The sequence below is a fragment of the Megalopta genalis genome, chromosome 6, assembly GCF_051020955.1.
Source record: "Megalopta genalis isolate 19385.01 chromosome 6, iyMegGena1_principal, whole genome shotgun sequence".
Taxonomy (NCBI): domain Eukaryota; kingdom Metazoa; phylum Arthropoda; class Insecta; order Hymenoptera; family Halictidae; genus Megalopta; species Megalopta genalis.
The window spans coordinates 1,978,554-1,997,751 of record NC_135018.1 but is presented as its reverse complement, the minus strand read 5'-3'; the positions used below and the strand labels follow the sequence as shown (position 1 = coordinate 1,997,751).

The 19,198-nt window shown below is 37.6% G+C and overlaps 2 non-coding genes across 2 annotated transcripts; one reads left to right on the top strand and one right to left on the bottom strand.

Moving 5' to 3' along the window:
- Positions 1-4,525: 4,525 nt before the first annotated feature.
- On the top strand, positions 4,526-4,597 carry TRNAE-UUC (transfer RNA glutamic acid (anticodon UUC)). Its single transcript has one exon. It is a non-coding gene; the product is annotated as a tRNA-Glu (tRNA).
- Positions 4,598-18,094: 13,497 nt separating this feature from the next.
- TRNAD-GUC (transfer RNA aspartic acid (anticodon GUC)) lies at positions 18,095-18,166 on the bottom strand. The gene has a single exon. It is a non-coding gene; the product is annotated as a tRNA-Asp (tRNA).
- Positions 18,167-19,198: the final 1,032 nt, after the last annotated feature.

Genomic DNA, 19,198 nt, shown 5'->3' with positions numbered 1-19,198 from the left:
CCGGTGATTCCGGGAAGAAGAGAGTTTTCGGAAATCTGCCGTTTGCTCGGGCCGATATCAGGCGAACGATCTTGTACGAGGCACGCGGACGCGTTTCATACTCGAAGGGTCGTCGAATGTTCCGATTTCCGGAGGGACTCGCAGGGCGGAACGAGCGGGTTATTCGATCACGCGTCTTTGTAAATCATACGTGGCTTGTCTAACCAGAAAATAACCGTAGGGTGGCGGACTATGTGATATTGCTGTCAAATTTTGAGTCTCTAGCGGTGATATGCGTCAGATTAACCATAAAATAACGATAGAGTGGCGGTCTATGTGAAATTGCTGTCGAATTGCTGTATGCGTCGAATTAACCATAAAATAACCATAGAGTGGCGGCCTACGTGAAATTTCTGTCGAATTGCTGTCAAATTTTGACTCTCTAGCGATGATATGCGTCAAATTAACCATAAAATAACTATAGAATAGCGGCCTATGTGAAATCGCTGTCAAATTGCTGTCAAATTTTGACTCTTTAGCCATGATAAGCGTCAAATTAACTATAAAATCACTATAAAATGGCGGCCTACGTGAAATCGTTGTCAAATTGATGTCAAGTTTTGACCCTCTAGCGGTGATATGCGTCAACATAACCATAAAATCACCATAAAATGGTGGCCTACGTGAAATTGCTGTCGAATTGCTGTCAAGTTTTGACTCTCTAGTGATGAAATACGTCAAATTAATGTCATATCAGTGCGATAGTAGTGACTGGACGGCAAATTGACACCATGGAAATAATGGTAACTCGAAGTTAAATTGATTCAACAGCAGTGATTTAACGGCAAATCCAATTGCTATCAATAATTGTAATTCAAAGTCGAATTGATTCGATAGCGGTTAGCGTTAACTAAAAAATAATATTAATAATACTAAATAATACTAAATAATATACTAAAATACTAAATACTAAATACTAAATAATATAATAATACTAAATAATAATAATACTAATAATTAAGCCCTTTATTTCCGAAAGCATCGAGCTAGATATTTTAATATTTATTATTAATATTAATATATATATATATATATATTAATTTCATTTCGGCAAAGCCTCTAAAACGCAATAACCCTTAGAAACCCAAAAACATTATGCTATCGTGTTATCACTTACCAATATTTTTAAATATATTACAACGCAAAATCCTTAAATATCTGGATGTTGGGATTAATGGACTTATGGTAATCATCTAGCATCATTGCGACAGAAAATAATAATCATCCACTGGTGCGGAGGAGGGAACACGAGTATTATTCTTCAGAATAACAAATGTTTTATTCTCATTATAGGATAATTATTTAACGCAAGCAGATCAACTCTTTTTAATCTAGTAAAAATGTCAATGAAGATGTCGCTACATAAAACTCCAGACTTATGTATCATAGCTCGTGATCGGATCACCGTACCGTACAATTCCCAAGAGAAAATTCCACAATTAACTCGAATAAATATATCACATAATTATAAAATAAACCAACGTGTTATTTAAACTGCTATCTGAAACAACGTTATTTGTAAAAGTGTTCTGCTTTAGATAGACGCCATTGCGGTCTGGCCAAGATAAATCAGCGAACAATGCAGTCGAGAAGCACACAGATGGCCAGGTTGGACCATGTTTTCCACCGAAATCGTATCGTTATTGCCGTTCGATTTGCATAAAAACGGGTAATCGTCACGTTTTGCGCGTGCGGGGAATGAAATAAAAGTGTACGTCGACGAGAAGCGGCGTACACAGCGCGATAGCTCGGTGATCGGAGCATTTTACGGGCGGCCACGCGTGAATTATCCCCGTTCCGTTAATTCATTGTTTAAGCGTATTACTCGCGGCAGATTTAACTATCAATCGGCGGATCGACCGATTAAGCATACGCTTAAACGTCGGCGTGGAGCGGCGACGATGGTTTTTTGCGCGTCGCGACCTGTCTCGTCGTTTGTATTTTTAATTTTCCGGTCGGCACGCGGACAACCTGCTCCCGATAAAGCTTCATTAAAACGTAGCCGGTTGATCGTACAATTTGTCAACCGTGGATATCCGATAATTGTTCCATTGCGTATCGCTCGAAACGAAGTACGTCCGACGTCCTTTCCGCTCGGACGACAGGCCTTTCCTCGCGGCGCGGCGATGCGGTGCGGCGGTGCGGCGCGGTGCGGCGGTGCGGTGCGGTGTTGCCGCGTATCCCATATATCGGCCGGGAAAAAACAGCGAAATACATTATTTGTTGGCAGAAACAATCGATCAACGCTGCCGGCAACCGATACGATGCTCGCCGAACATAACACTTTTAAATCCGATGACAGCGGTGACGGAATTTAAATCGATGCCTCGGAATTTACTGCTGAAAAAAAAGCTGTAACACAACGTGAAAAACAATTTCGCACGGGATGGTCGGCGTTGCGACCTAAGTGAGGCCATTCGGTGGAAATATGATTTTTTTCCCAAGGCTTGTTTTTCGGAGTTTTCGAGATCGCCAATGGCTTTCGCATATAGAACGCACCGTAATGCGTCGGGTTCGACGATAAGTCATTTTGTTTTTCACCGATAGATGGCAACGGAGCTTTTGCAACGTAACAAACCTCGTTCCAAACCGCAAATTCGCTGTACGTCCTGATAGGTTATAGTTTGAACTTGGTTTTCAAAAATGTCTCCCGTTTTTATATGTTTAAGATTGTCTATTTGGCATTGATTTTGGTACGGATGACGCCAATGAGCATATTCCTCATATTAAATTGCTTCTATCTATTGCTTGCAAAAATGTAAAAATGCTTTGCAAGCGCATGAAAAATTATGGGACGCGCGAGATGACGTTTTAGAGATAAGACAGTGTCGAAATTGGTTTACGAAATTTCGATCCGGTTTTCTCAGAGAATACATTGGCAATAATTGTAGGAAATTATTCATCGATGACTGGAAATCATTTTTTAACATTTTTTAATACTATTACAATATTAAAACAAAATAATGACATGTTAATGTTATTTAATTCTTTTCCTGGCGTTACTGTTTCACATTTCATTCGTCCCTTTTTGCCATAGATGCATAAAGTCCGCTGATAATTATGTGATAATAATAATGTTCTTTACAACAGGAAAACCATATCATTTTATCTTCGTGAATTATTTATTGCTACCGATGAAATGTACACATTCGAACTTGAAATGTGCGCGTTTTATTAAAATATAAGGCGATTAGAAAGCAAGTAACGTATATTCTTGCAGGAAAAAGTACGTTTCTATCTTTGAAATAATGAATCTATTGGGTTGGCAACTAAGTAATTGCCGATTTGTTCAATGAAATAAAAAATTTTTTACTTGGAACGAAGTTTAATCTGTAAGGTATTTTCCATTTTGTTCGATGACCTTTTGCCATCTCTCCGACAACTTGAAAATTCCACGCTCGTAGAAAGTCTGATCCTTTTCGGCCAAAAACTGAGTTAAGTGAGATTTTACAGCGTCATCGTCGTTAAAAGTTTTACCACGAAGGAAGTTGTCCAGAGATCGAAATAAGTGGTAATCCGATGGCGCGAGATCAGGGCTATACGGTGGGTGTAACATCAATTCCCAACCAATATCCATCAATTTTTGCCGAGTGGACAAAGACGCGTGCGGCCTAGCATTGTCCTGCTGGAAAATGACACCTTTACGATCGACCAATTCTGCTCGCTTTTCCTTGACCGCTGCATTCAATTTGTCCAGCTGCTAACATTCACGGATAATAAAAAATAACATAATAATAATAATAATAATTTTATAATATAACATTTACGGATATCATAAAAATGGGAGTGAGAAACATCTATAACTGAAATCGGCGATTACTTAGTTGCCAACCCAATATTTCCGGTGTCACAATGCAAATTGTCGTCGAAGCAAGTGTAGTTCTAGTCACAAAAAACACTCGGACGACCATAAAATAGACAGACAATACTTCATATCTAAGTCCAAATGAATAATTTTCGAAGTACAGTAAATTCTCCCTAATTGCGAAACAATCGTATCTACTCTTCCCGAATCTTCCATTTTGATGTACAATATGAGCGTCAATTAGGTCACGGATAATAAAAAATAACATAATAATAATAATAATAATAATAATAATAATAATAATAATAATAATAATAATAATAATTTTATAATATAACATTTACGGATATCATAAAAATGGGAGTGAGGGACATCTATAACTGAAATCGGCAATTACTTAGTTGCTAACATTCACGGATAATAAAAAATAACAATAATAATAATAATAATAATTTTATAATATAACATTTACGGATATCATAAAAATGGGAGGGAAAGACATCTATAACTGAAATCGGCAATTATTTAGTTGCCAACCCAATATATGGCTCGTAATAAAAGAATAATTTTCGTTATTTTTTCGTAACGATTTATATTAACAGTGTTACAAAAACATTGACACACACCATAACATTAGCCCTATAGTTCCCTAAGATTGCGTTTTGAAGACTGAGTATTCAATCCGGTATGGTCTAGTGGCTAGGATACCTGGCTTTCACCCAGGAGGCTCGGGTTCGATTCCCGGTACCGGAATTTACTTTTTTTGCCATTTCTTTTTCTTTTTTATACGCGTGTTTCATTTACACGCTTTTCCACTGTTCATCACTGAAAGCTTGTTTTATTTAAAGCCAAAGGATAAATGAACTAAAAAGTAAAAACCTTATAAGTCGAATTACTGTAATAATGAAGACAAGACAGACATTCTTCAGACACAATTAAACGTTTCATTAAAATTTGATCACTAAACTGTAGTCTTTTGTTCCCTATCCTAATATATAATGTAAATTAATGAAATAAACAATTGTAAAACGGAAGTCTTCTCAATTGTCACGATTGTCTTCTAAGAGCATTGAATCGATGGTCTGCTTTCACTGAGAATAAAAACACTGCATCGCACACAACTGAATTTTGGATCATCCAAATTAAAAAAAAACAATACTTTTCCATTTAAAAGTTCATTTAACATTCAAGCATCAACACAGCCATTTCCCCAGTATTTGAAAACTTACTGAACGATATATTGAAGAAAAGATGATTTCTCGATAATTAAGTTTTTTACAATGACGTCTGTGAACGTTCAAAAAACATAATAATGAAAACGATTGCAAATTTTGATTACCAAAGTGCAGGCTGGAAGCAAATAAAAATTTCTCTTGTATTATTTCTTCTTTTATTATTTCATCTGCGATCTGCTAAATCTTGTCGCAAATGCATAAAATCTGTAGTTTATTCATAACAATCGCGTCGATATAATGCGTGATACGCACAAATCTGCGAGACAAACGTGATGCTGCAAGCCTCGCAGCAGCGAGCAGGAATAATACTTTCTTCATTCTGCCCTAAAAAATTCGTAACTATCGCGTAAGTGAAAAAAAGAAGTTCTCCGAATATTTAGCAATTCGACGGCAGTCTAATTCCGTAATAGTATGCCGCGAGTGAAATCAGCCGGTGAACCGCAAACGAAGCGCATCCGCGAGAGCCGTGGTGGCCGCGCCGTGAAATTTCCTCAAGTAAATAAACGAATCGCTTCTTTGCCCCGGCGAGAAGAGTTTTTCCTATTGCAAAAGCGACATCTCCCTCTCTCCGGGGAGCCGTCCGAAAAATAGTTCTATTAGGGTTACCCTCGACCCAAGTCGTGTCGAACGAGGAAAAGTTACTCAATTAGACCCGCGGACGTCGTTCCGGAACTTACTTTGTATTTGACCGAAACTCAAATTCTTCCTCTTTTTGCAGCTTTCCGTGAACGGGCACGTACTCCGCGCCAAGTTTTAGCAGCATTACCGAGCCGCAAAACAAACTTTTCGTCTCGGTATCCGCGGCACGTATACGTTCGAAAATGAACGGGGGGGAAAAAAAAACAGATATCGTTGTTAGAATGTACAACCGCAACGAACGTTCGGAGTGTTTCTTTCGGAAATAACGGGGAACGAGAGAGAAAAAAAGAAGAGAAACAAATCCGCTGGTCCATAGAAAGATCTAACCTACGACCGGCGCGGCGCTACGATCGAGTGCAAAGGGTTGATAAAATTCCGAAATTATAATAGATCAGATCATACGAATTAATATCCTAATCTGAGTAAATAATTGAAACGCGGCAGTGGATACATTAACCCTTTGCGCTCGAAGCTGTTCTATCTGTAAATGCAAAATAATATTTCTTATAGCATTTTCATTTTATATGGCAAAATGTATTTTATGCGTACGAAGTTGAGTTTTGTAATTCGCACAACAGTTACACTTTCGACAATGTCTTAAATGTAAACATTGTTAATATCAAAATTACCTTGGAACGTGACGTAACAAATTGCAGTGGTGCCTCAGAGCCATCGCGCGAGTGCAAAGGGTTAAAATAAATTCGTACAGATCGCTTGCTTCTTCGCGACCAAGTATAATATATACAGGATATCCCAAAGTTATATTGACAAGTTATATTATGTTATTGACAAGTTATGTCAAGGTTATATTGACATAACCTTGACGATTATTCGAGGCTTGTGGTTCGTTTTTATAGTTACGAATTTTCAAAGTTATGTCAATATAACCTTGACATAACCTTGACAATTCGTAACTATAAAAACGAACCGCAAGCCTCGAATAATCGTATCTCCTTTCCCAACCTTGACATAACTATACAGGGTGTCCCAAAAATGTCTCGGAATGCGGAAATGGCGGGTTCCTCGGATCATTTGAAGCAACTTCTTCCTTTACAAAAATGTTCTCCGAGGCACCGTTAACGAGTTATTAACGAAAAACAGTGACCAATAAGAATCGAGTACAGCTGACGCGAGGCGGCCCAGCCAACCAGCCCGCGAAGCCCAGTTCCGCTCATTGGCTCGGTCGCCTCGCGTCAGCCGAGCTCGCCTCTCATTGGTCACTATTTTTCGTTAATAACTCGTTAACGGTGCCTCGGAGAAAAATTTTTGTAAAGGAAAAACTTGCTTCGAATTACCCGAGGAACCCGTCACTTTCGGATTGCGAGACATTTTTGGGACACCCTGCAGATTATGGGCCCAGAACCCGGTGAATAGTGAATAAGTTATTATTCGGGACCGTGAAGGCGGTGTTTAAAGTTAATCGAGAACATCGAAGGCGGTAAAGACGCGAAGAACAGTGCTACGAATACAGTAATATCTCTCTAATTGACGCTCAGATTCGAGCCCTGCGGTTTGTTTTTATAGCTACGAATTTTCGTCAATTATAAAAACGTATAATAAATCGAATAATCGTGGTGACTTGAGGATGACTTAAGGAACCCGTCTCTTTCGGATTGCGAGACATTTTTTTAAAGTAACTTATATATAACAATATATACAGGGTGTCCCACAATTATTTTAACAGCCGAAAATGAGGGGTAGCTGAGGTCATTTGAAGTAACTTTTTCCTTTGCGAAAATGCAATCCGCGGCTTTGTTTACGAGTTATTAACGAAAAACACTGGCCAATGAGAGGTGACGGTGCGAGAGAGAGGGTCCGCGAGAGAGTCCGCAGCACGAGGCTTTGACAGAAGGTCGGGACGGACTCGAGCCGCGATCGAAGTATTGAACAAGTCACAAGGCGAGAACTTTCCGGATTTTTTTAACTACATAACAGTGATATTTTTAAGAAAAACGCTGTTCACCTTTACTTTAGAACGTCTGAAGAATATTCACTAATTTTTCGGGCTCGAAATAATATGTAGTTTAACCATGACAGTCGTTTTAATTTTCTGGTGTGCATGACACCTTATGTGTACCATATGAAATTTTTATGCAAGGTGTATAGTGAAGATTAACGAATGATTTGCAAAGCTGATTTAATAATAAATAAGGGACGTAAAGGATTTGTTTATTAGAGAGATATGAAAAATATTATCAGTAAGAAACTCACCCATTTAGTTGAGGATGCATTTGCTGGCTGAAATTCATGATGTCGAAGGGCACTGACCTTGTACAACGTACAGCTGATCTTTCACTGCACTGTCACTAAACACTGATCACTTAATTAATCACTGATAATCCGAATCACTTGTGGATATTTAAGAAAGATCACTGAGACTCGTTCGCGGATAATCGTTTATTCGACGCGTTCGTTCGGAAGTCGACGTTTCACTGCCAAAAAATCGAGGCCTCGACCGTGGGCCCTTGTCGTTCGTCTTTCGGCCGTCCGAGGAAATAACACCCGATACTATTTTCTTCGAAGCGCAGGGTACCGCCGAATGAAATAAACAAGATATGCCGAGACGTAAACTGTGTCCGACCCGCTGTCACCCTGCGCTCTTAGAACGTAATTAATGGCCGTGCGAAGAAAATGGTATCGAGTGTCATTTCCTCGGACGGCCGAACGAAGAACAACAAGGACCCACAGTCAAGGCCTGAATTTTTCGGCAGTGAAACGTCGACTTCCGAACGAACGCGTCGAATAAACGATTATCCGCGAACGAGTCTCAGTGATCTTTCTTAAATATCCACAAGTGATTCGGATTATCAGTGATTAAATAACTGATCAGTGTTTGGTGACAGTGCAGTGTAAGTGAACTTCGCAAATAACCATACCAGAGGTTCCACCGACAGTATCCCTCGAATGTTGCGGTCATCGACCTGGGATCAGCTGTTCGTTGTACGAGGTCAGTACGTACGAGTCAGCAAATGCATCCTCAACTAAACTAGTTTCTTATCGACAATATTTTTCATATTTCTCTAAAAAACAAATCCTTTACGTACCTTAACGCGATTATTTATTATTAAATCAGCTTTGCGAATCATTCGTTGAATTCTGTTCGTACACGGAATTATTTAAATTAAAATATCATTTACGAACTTTGTTAATCTTCACTGTACACCTTGCATAAAAATTTCATATGGTACACATAAGGTGTCATGCACACCAGAAAATTAAAACGACTGTCACGGTTAAACTACATATTATTTCGAGTCCGAAAAATTAGTGAATATTCTTCAGACGAAAGTAAAGTAAAGGTGAACAGCGTTTTTCTTCAAAATATCACTGTTATGTAGTTAAAAAAATCCGGAAAGTTCTCGCTTCGTGACTTGTTCAATACTTCGAACGCGGCTCGAGTCCGTTCCGACCTTCTGTCAAAGCCACGTGCTGCGGACTCTCTCGCGGACCCTCTCTCTCGCACCGTCACCTCTCATTGGCCAGTGTTTTTCGTTAATAACTCGTAAACAAAGCCGCGGATTGCATTTTCGCAAAGGAAAAAGTTACTTCAAATGACCTCAGCTACCCCTCATTTTCGGCTGTTAAAATAATTGTGGGACACCCTGTATAATATATAAGTTTATAAACCAAGTATTATAAAAAGTCTGATCGTTTCTACGCGAATGATTGTACGAAACTCCACGGAATAGTGTTTCAAGTGTAGATAAGAAAGCTCGATAAAAACATCCGCGTGGTCAAATAATTGCTTCGTTGATATCGCGACGCCTCTCTTCGTATCTGCTTGCTAACAAACTCGAACGCAATCTCGCCGCGGAAGAGTCCCCTCCTTTATCGCTCGGTCCTCGTTGCGACTTTCCCCGGACAGCTACGCGTGAGAAAATATCGCCATCGAGTAAGTCTATGGTGCACCGTAAACTATTAAGCTGTTACAGGTGTCTTGTACGACCTTACACGGCGTCAGCAAACTTTTCTGCCAGCAATCTGGTGCCCCGGGAACGGAGACACTTAACGGGAACCTCGAGGGCGATATGTATGGGGCTTAAAGGTCGGTGTTCACGGGGGAAACGCGAGCCGGAGGACGGACGGCTTGTTCGACCAATTACCGACGCCATTTTCTACGGCGACACAGAGACCACCGCACTGATTTCCTCGACGATTTTCCCAGATTAACTCCGGCTGCTTCTGCCGCCACGGGCTCTCTCTCTCTCTCTCTCTCTCTCTCTCTCTCTCTCGTTTACCTGCGAGGATCGCGAAGCTTTCGGGCATACGGTTCGTTGTCGCTACATTTCAAGTCGCCGATCGAAGGAAACGGCTGTTCGTTGCTTCTCGAAATGTACGGCGATTTCTCCCAGAAATTATCGGTGGAGGAGAATTGCGAGAATTGCGCGAAGGAGAATTGAAACCGGCAAATCTGAGAGTACTAAGTCGCGACTCTTCGGCTCGATTCTCCTCGCGGCTCGATTTTACAGAAACTCGGGGCAGTCGGCGAAAAAGCAGCGGTCAGCGTGGCAGTGAACATAAATATAAGTTAATTAAAAGTTAAATCATCATTTTTATTCTATGTATTAGTGTATGCTTTGCTTCACTTCCTCGCCTCTTCCCAAATTGTGCGCAAGTCCCAAATTTTTGCGCGAAGGAGAATTGAAACCGGCAAATCCGAGAGTACTAAGTCGCAACTCTTCGGCTCGATTCTCCTCGCGGCTCGATTTTACAGAAACTCGGGGCAGTCGGCGAAAAAGCAGCGGCCAGCGTGCCGGTGAACGTTAATATAAGTTAATTAAAAGTTAAGTCATCATTTTTATTCTATGTATTAGTGTATGTATTGCTCCACTTCCTCGCCTCTTCCCAAATTGTGCGCAAGTCCCAAACTTTTGCGCGCAATCTGAAGGAAAATTAGGGAGAATTTTCTGTACAAAATATGTAATGCTAGAATAAAAACTTATTAAATTATTTCTAATTTTTCGCCACGATAACGAAAGCAATTCGGAAGCGTGTTCGTGTTATCGAACCTTATCGTACTAATAAGAATAAAAACTTAGGCAAATTCGGAAGCAAATTTAGCAATTCGGCAGGCAATTCATAGCAATGCTAGAATGAAAACGACGACTTAACTTTTTTATTCGCAGACGTGATATCTTCGTACTATACTTACAATGACACGCCAATCCTTAGGTTCGTTGTAAAATCATAATCTGCTCTGACTCACCTGAAAAAATAGAGGAAAGAGAATGATTATTATTCGGATTTCCGACTTATGCAGAAAATTTGAGAGAAAATATAAATCTACAAAATCCCAGCTCCGTTTATTATTCTAAAATAATATTTCTACTTAAAATTACTTCGGCGGACAAGTGAAATGAAATTTAAAAAATTGTGTTCGTTCGAACTTAAAAATAAAAGACAATTATACTTCCTACAGAATCTTTTCCATTACCAAATATGTACATCTTAAAAAAAAAAAAATTGCATAGTATCATAAATATACACTGTAATTTTGATAGAAAAATATCATCAGCAATACTATTTTATATCTTGAAAATTGTTATAACACTGATTTCGGTTCTTGAAACTGTTACAAAGAACATTCGTTCGAAATAACTGTTACGAAGAGCCATAAACTTCCATTTCCGTGTTGTATGTTTTGGTTACGGTTACCTTTTTCGATTTTTACACCGGTTTTATGGCCGTTAGTTTTTCGACCATTTATCTGTAACATTTATTTCCGTAACAGCACCAAGAGATCATTCTAGCTACAGTTTCATAAAACATATAATTTAATAAATAATATCAAACTATGTACCATATATATAGAATTACCATAATTGGGGATAATTTGGGAAGATGAGATACGATTATTCGAGCCTTGCGGCTCGTTTTTATAATTGTGGACAATTTATAACGGGGGTGTCAAACTCAAAAGCTAACTTGGGCCAAATAAACAATGCTTAACTTTAGGTGGGCCGCAAAAAAAAAATCAATGTTGATAGAAACAAATATTTTTATTTTGACTAGTACATTGTAATAAACATATATAAAGTTAAATTATTGTTTACGTTACTTGACTACTATTACTTATTTTATTATATTATTATATTATTTATTCATTATATTATTATTATATTATTATATTATTATTATCTTATTATATTATTATATTATTATATTATTATATTATTATATTATTATATTATTATATTATTATATTATTATATTATTATATTATTATATTATTATATTATTATATTATTGTATTATTATATTATTATATTATTATATTATTATATTTATTATATTATTATATTATTTATTTATTTATTTATTATTACGTTACTTTACTACTATTGTTACTTGACATCTCTTCTCTGATACTATCTTTCCTATTTCGGGAGAAATTTTATTGGCCGAGACTATTTCTATTTTATTTTTACTTCGCGTCGGATATATTCACTGGGCCGCAAAAACGCTCATCTCGGGCCGCGAGTTTGACACCCCTGATTTATAACTCTTAAAATAAACCGCAAGGCTCGAACAATCGTATCTCCTCCTCCCATATTGTCCATTTTTGTGGTCAATCTGGGCGTCGATTAGAGAGACATTACTGCACCCTGTTCAACCAATCAGCTGTTCTCGACGTGTCTGCTCGCCGCGAAAAAAAATCACAATATTTTCTGTCACGACGATTATGCTCGTCGAAAACAGCTAACTGTGGTTAAATACCGATGCGTCTAACATTTCTTCTATTTTTTTATTGTATTTGTAATCGATGCGAGCAGCGGGGCTCGTACGGTTGATTGTCAAAGGCCAAACAGAACGACCGAAGACACAAAGGAATCAACCACGAATGGGATAATTAACGACATTCTTTCTCTCCGTCGCTCTTGTTCGGTTTCTCTTCGGCCGTTCGGCCTCTCCCCGATTCGTGCGCGGGCTGCCCCGATCAAGATGAACAGAGAAGGCCGAAGCGTATCGCGCGCGGAGTTGGAGAACCTTACCAGCCTCCGAACGAACAATCAACGATGAAAAAAGTTTCTCTACTTGGGTGGCAACTCTTCACCTTTTCCCCATCCCCACGCTTGTCCATTTAGTGCCTCGCGTGCAGCAGGGAATTAGCAGTAAAACTGTGAGACAAATTTTTAAGCAGCGTCAACCCTACGGGCTAATGGACGCGACCACTTCGTACCGCTAATTGCGACGTACGTTGCGCGATATAGTAATTGCGAAGGGCTCACTTTCAAAGACGATTCGCGACGGTAATCTAAATTACCGAGGTATTATCGTTTACGTTTCAAGGGAACGTCGGCGAATTATGGGGATTGCGCTTCGTTCTTTAATCCTTTAATCTTCTAGATCGATTACAAAAAGATGATACATCGACGTTCTCAGATCCTCCGAATTTTTACGCTATTTTCAATTGTAACTGTCCAATTTTTGCCATAAATCTAATGCTTTGATCTTCTCGATCGATTACAAAAAGATGATACATCGACATTCTCAGATGTTCTGAATTTTTACGCTATTTTCAATTGTAACTGTCCAATTTTTACCACAAATTTAATGCTTTAATCTTTTCGTTCGATTACAAAAAGATGATACATCGACATTCTCAGATGTTCTGAATTTTTACGCTATTTTCAATTGTAACTGTCCAATTTTTACCATAAATCTAATGCTTTGATCTTTCGTTCGATTACAAAAAGATGATACATCGACATTCTCAGATGTTCTGAATTTTTACGCTATTTTCAATTGTAACTGACCAATTTTTACCATAAATTTAATGCTTTAATCTTTTCGATCGATTACAAAAAAATGATACATCGACGTTTTCAGATGCTCCGAATTTTTACGCTATTTTCAATTGTAACTGTCTAATTTTTAAATGCATAAAATCCGCAGTCCTAACTAATTTTTAACCCTTTGCATTCGAAGCCGAATCGACGCAACGTTTAAAATATAATAGTTCTTCCGACCCATGGTTTTTCCATTTTATACGACCTAGTGCATTTTATGCATATGAAATTGAATATTGCGAACCGTGCGACAATTATGTTTTCAACAGCTCTTTGAATATAAAAAAAATTTAATTAATAGAATTATTTTGAGACGTGGTGTAACAATTTTTAATGGCGCCTCGGGGTTGCTGCTCGAGTGCAAAGGGTTAATAGCTAAAGTCTTACGAAAGTTCTTATAGTCTTAAGTATAAATATATAATATATCATACTTACTACTATAATATAATATATATTATATATTGTAATACTTACTACTATAACTATAAGATCATTATTACTATTATTATTATAGTAATACTATACTATTATTATTATAGTAATACTATACTATTAATATTATTACTATTATTATAATAGTAATAATTATATAATATATTATATAATTACCATAATAAGACCATTATTACTATAATAATAATAGTAATAATGGTCTTATTATAGTCTTATAATAATATAGTATATATAATAATATATATAGTAATAATTACTATTATAATAATAGTAGTAATAACTGTGTTCATTCGATTACCTTTGCGAGACTGTGGGTTTTTGTTACTAAATTATTGCTATATTACTATTATTATAATAATAGTAATAATATTAATAGTATAGTATTACTATAATAATAATAGTAATAATGGTCTTATAGTTATAGTAATAAGTATTATATAGTAATAATAAGTAAGTAATAATTACTATTATTACTAAATAATAGTAATAATGGTAATAATAGTAATACAGCAATAATTTAGTAACAAAATCCCACAGTCTCGCAAAGGTAATCGAATGAACACAGTTATCGAATATTTCCGTCGCGCTCGGATCAAATTTTACCGCGCATCCAAAGGCGACGGTTTCATCCCTGGGGTATCTATGTCAGCAGACTGCAGTAACGCAATTAATCAAACAATTAGAAACGTTCTACTTGGCACGCCGCGTCATTAACCTCATAGTTACTTCGAGTTACTGTCACCGGTAAACTTAGCGTAGAACAACTCCGGTCCCGCGAACACCGTGATCGCATAATTCGTAGACACAGGCCGCGGCGAGCGCCCATCGAAGGCTTATTATTAAGTTGACCCAGTTGCCGCCACGTTAATTCGGCCATATTTAAAGCGCCGGGCCAGGTAAATATTAAACGGCACGGAAAATATTTCGATAGCTCGAATTATAATTGCACGGCGGAATGTACGTTAAACATCGAAACGAGCTGCGTTATTTGCTCGTCGTGCCGTTCTCGTTAATATTATTTTTCCATTAGCCGGAAGATTTCTATTGGCTCCTCCCACCCCCCTATCCCTCCCTTCCGGTATCGGGTCAATCGCACGCAACTAATTAAACTCGATTGGTAAAAATGGGTTCCCCTTTCCTCTCGCGTCTCGATCTCTCGACCGCTGTCGATTGCGAATGCAAGGGAGATTTCGTCGCCATTCGAGCTGAAATCACTATGATGTGCAATTCGTTCGTTCGTGGAGAGTAATTTCTCCCTAATTCGCGCGCTGAAACGGACAATCTGGGAAGAGGAGACACGATCGTTCGAATCTCACGGCTCAATTTTATGGTCGTCGACGATCGGTGATAATTGTGCTTGCAAACGTGCGAACATGTTTTATGAATTGAAACGAAGAGTTTTGTGTTCGTAATGTAAAAAATGGTCCAGAAGAGCTTCAATGTTAATCAATTTTTTATAATATTTTTCTGCGTACCCGATTTAAATTACAAACCAGAGTTTTCAAATAATTTTTGTGTATTCGATATCGTAACGTAGAAAATGGCGCAGGAGAGTTTCAATGTAAATCAATTTTCTGTAACATAGAATAATAATTTTTCTATAACTCCGGATATAATTCTCACTTTGAATATGATTTTACAGCAGCGACGTAAAAGTAGCAACTAGGCGAACACAGTGTAGGACTTGAAAAAAAAAACAGCGAATACAAATTAATAAAGTCATCCGCCCTCGAATACCGAATAATCGATGCGTTCTTGAACTTATTGAGAGACGCATACGCTAAGAAAAATACGAATTTAATTTTTCGTGGACCATATGTCAGCGTTTCTTGTCCTCTATGCGCCAGATGGGCCGAAATATCATGAGATGCGCCACGTGGCGTGGTAGGACCTCATTGTATAAAAATGAGTATCTCATGAATAAAACGATACGAAATGTCTAACACATAATTACATTGCGCTGCTTATGTTCAGCATGGGGTTAAATTATACGAAGCAACAAAAATAGCTCTTATAGTTGTCGAAATTTTTTCCAGAGATTTTGTGGAACCTGGAAAAACGACATAATTATGCGAAGAAGAAGTTCTATGAATCTAGTTCTATGAAACGAATTTAATGTAAGATATGATTATTGGAGAAATTGTTGGCACGATTGGAGTGATTTTTGATCGATTTCCATTCGTATAATATAAATATAATATATTATGTATATAATATTTCTTGATAAATTATATGATTATGATATAATATATTATATATATAATATAATGTAATATAATATTTCTTGATAAATATATTATATGATTATAATATAATATATTATGTATATAATATAATGTAATATAATATTTCTTGATAAATATATTATATGATTATAATATAATATATTGTGTATATAATATAATGTAATATAATATTTCTTGTGATAAATTATATGATTATAATATAATATATTATGTATATAACATAATGTAATATAATATTTCTTGATAAATATTAAATGATTATGATATAATATAGTATAATATAATATAATATAATATAATATAATATAATATAATATAATATAATATAATATAATATAATATAATATAATATAATATAATATAATATAATATAATATAATATAATATTATATTATATAATATTATATATAAATATATAATATATATAAACAGGTATATTCACCGTATTCGTTTCAACAATAACAAATCTTACAAATCAACAGAAATAACAATTGCCCACCGTTCAGGCCTCGAATAAAGGCAGACTTCCGTGGCGAAAAAAGGGAAAACAAAGAGGAAAAGGAACAGACACACCGAGACACGTGACATGAAAATTACGTATCGTTATGCTGGATTAACCGAAGCATTTAAACAACGGTGCCGGCTCGTAAATTGTTGGCAGTGAGTCGAGCCGTAAGTAACGAGTTCAAGAAAACGTACCCCGAAAGGCAAATTCCCCTGTCCGGTGTACCAACAATACCGCAAATTGCGATCATGTTGTTCCACCCTAACCGGAGGAGTCTCCATGTGGACAGGATTTATCGGGCGAAATCATCGCCGGGGGCAGCGAAAATTAAGTCGGATTCACGAGGTGTCTTTCGTCGCAGCTCTCGAAAGGGGGCGTGCACCGGTCGGTAGATTGTTCGCCGGTTGCGTGCGGAGAGGGTGTAATTCAAAAAAAGGCCGCGTCTATCACGTGATACTAAATCTACCCCCGATTAAGGCTTATTACCGGTGAACACGATCGCGCGGAGCTTCGTGGTCTCCCCGGGCGAGGCGAGGCGAGACGGCGCGGCGCGCAATGATGCGAGCAATGGAAGAAAAATTAAATATCAAGTGTTCCTTTTGTTTTTTATAACTGTAGCGACCAGTCGTGCGCACAATGGAAACCTCAGTCTCCGTGCGAACGACCAGCGAAATTTATGACTCTCCTTCGAACAAGCTATTTTTGAGGTGAGAAGTCCCAAACCTTGACAGCGCATGTTCGCGATAGAGTTTTTTTTTTCTAGAGATACCTCAATAGCTAACGGAGACCGTCATAAATTAGGAGAGTTTCCGAAGGGTACTCGAAGCGGACCCAGCGACCCAAGGGCCATGTGGCCCGACGCGGGTGACCCGGAGGAAAAGCTCCACACGTTGTCACGTACAGCTCGCTATCCCCTCCGATTACCACGCCGTCCCGAAAATACGCACAGAGCGTGAGGGACAGGCGGTGAAAAGGGCAAAATGAACAACGCTGATTGGGAAGGCCCAACGGGTGGGGTTAGCCAATCAGGGTCGTTCAAGAATTTTACCAGGGCAAACGGCGAAGGAAGAACGAAGGCTCGGTCACTGCACCGCGACCCGTCGGGAGACAAAGTCCGCGAAAGAATAAAAAAGTATTCTACCGCACAACAAGTGTACAAGTCCCCTTTCGAACTATCCTAACCAAATAACATAATCGTGATCTAGAGTCATTCTTTCGTACGGATAATCTTGTCTGGCTTGTGAAAAAGTCAGCGTGCGGAATATAATGCAACAAAATAATATAAAATATGAAACAAATGTAAAATATAATAAAACAGGATATAACGAAATATATAACGTAAAATATGAAAGAAATATAATTAAAAAATGCAAAAATATTGTCTCCCCGACGGGGAATCGAACCCCGGTCTCCCGCGTGACAGGCGGGGATACTAACCACTATACTATCGAGGACCGATTGAATGTTACAATTTTTGAAAACCTAGTTAACGAACGCTATTATTTTAATCAAGCCACCAATATTTTTTTGTGTCGTTTCTATGTTTATCTTTTAAATCGTGTTGCGTGAGCTTATAGCGGAATCTTATGCTTGGATCGTCGAAATTTATTTCGCTGTTGTATGTAATTTTTTTATTGTATTGGGTTGGCACCTAAGCTGTCAAGATCCTATCGGTTCAGAAATTTCTAAATATTCCAGTTCGATATTGCATTTTTTAGAAAAGTGTAAGTCGAGTAACAGGGTAACAATTTTGGTCGAATATTAGTACAATATAGTTAATAGTTTTGCGCTGATATATATATTTAATATATATATTATATTTATTGGGATTATGGAATGAAAATGAATATGATTCTAATACTTTGCTTAAAAGGACTTTATTTATTCTCTTTAATGAGAGAAGGTATATGAGCGAAACCGATCGAGCGATCAAAACTCTACTGAGAGTCCGGTAAGAAGAAACGCTTCTTTTATACTCTTTTTGGGTTCGTCGTGTCCACCAATCAGAGACGTTTTATTTGTCGCGTCTTACATTGTATACGTGATGGTCAGGGCACGAAGTACATCAAAAGGTACCGGCGATGATGTATCGCGGCATCTAATATATATAGATTACGTCACCGTCGCTGCCCGCTGACGGAGCCGGCGAAATGTAAACCGATATCTTAACTGAAGATATCTTACTAAGTAAACTATAAATTAATTTTTGTTCGAGGCTAAAATTCCAACAATTATAATATTATATTATATATATTATTATATATTATAAAATTATTATTATTATTAATTATTATTATTATTATGTTATTTTTTATTATCCGTGAATGTTAGCAACTGGACAAATTGAATGCAGCGGTCGAGGAAAAGCGACCAGAATTGGTCAATCGTAAAGGTGTCATTTTCCAGCAAGACAATGCTAGGCCGCACTCGTCTTTGTCCACTCGGCAAAAATTCATGGATATTGGTTGGGAATTGATGTTACACCC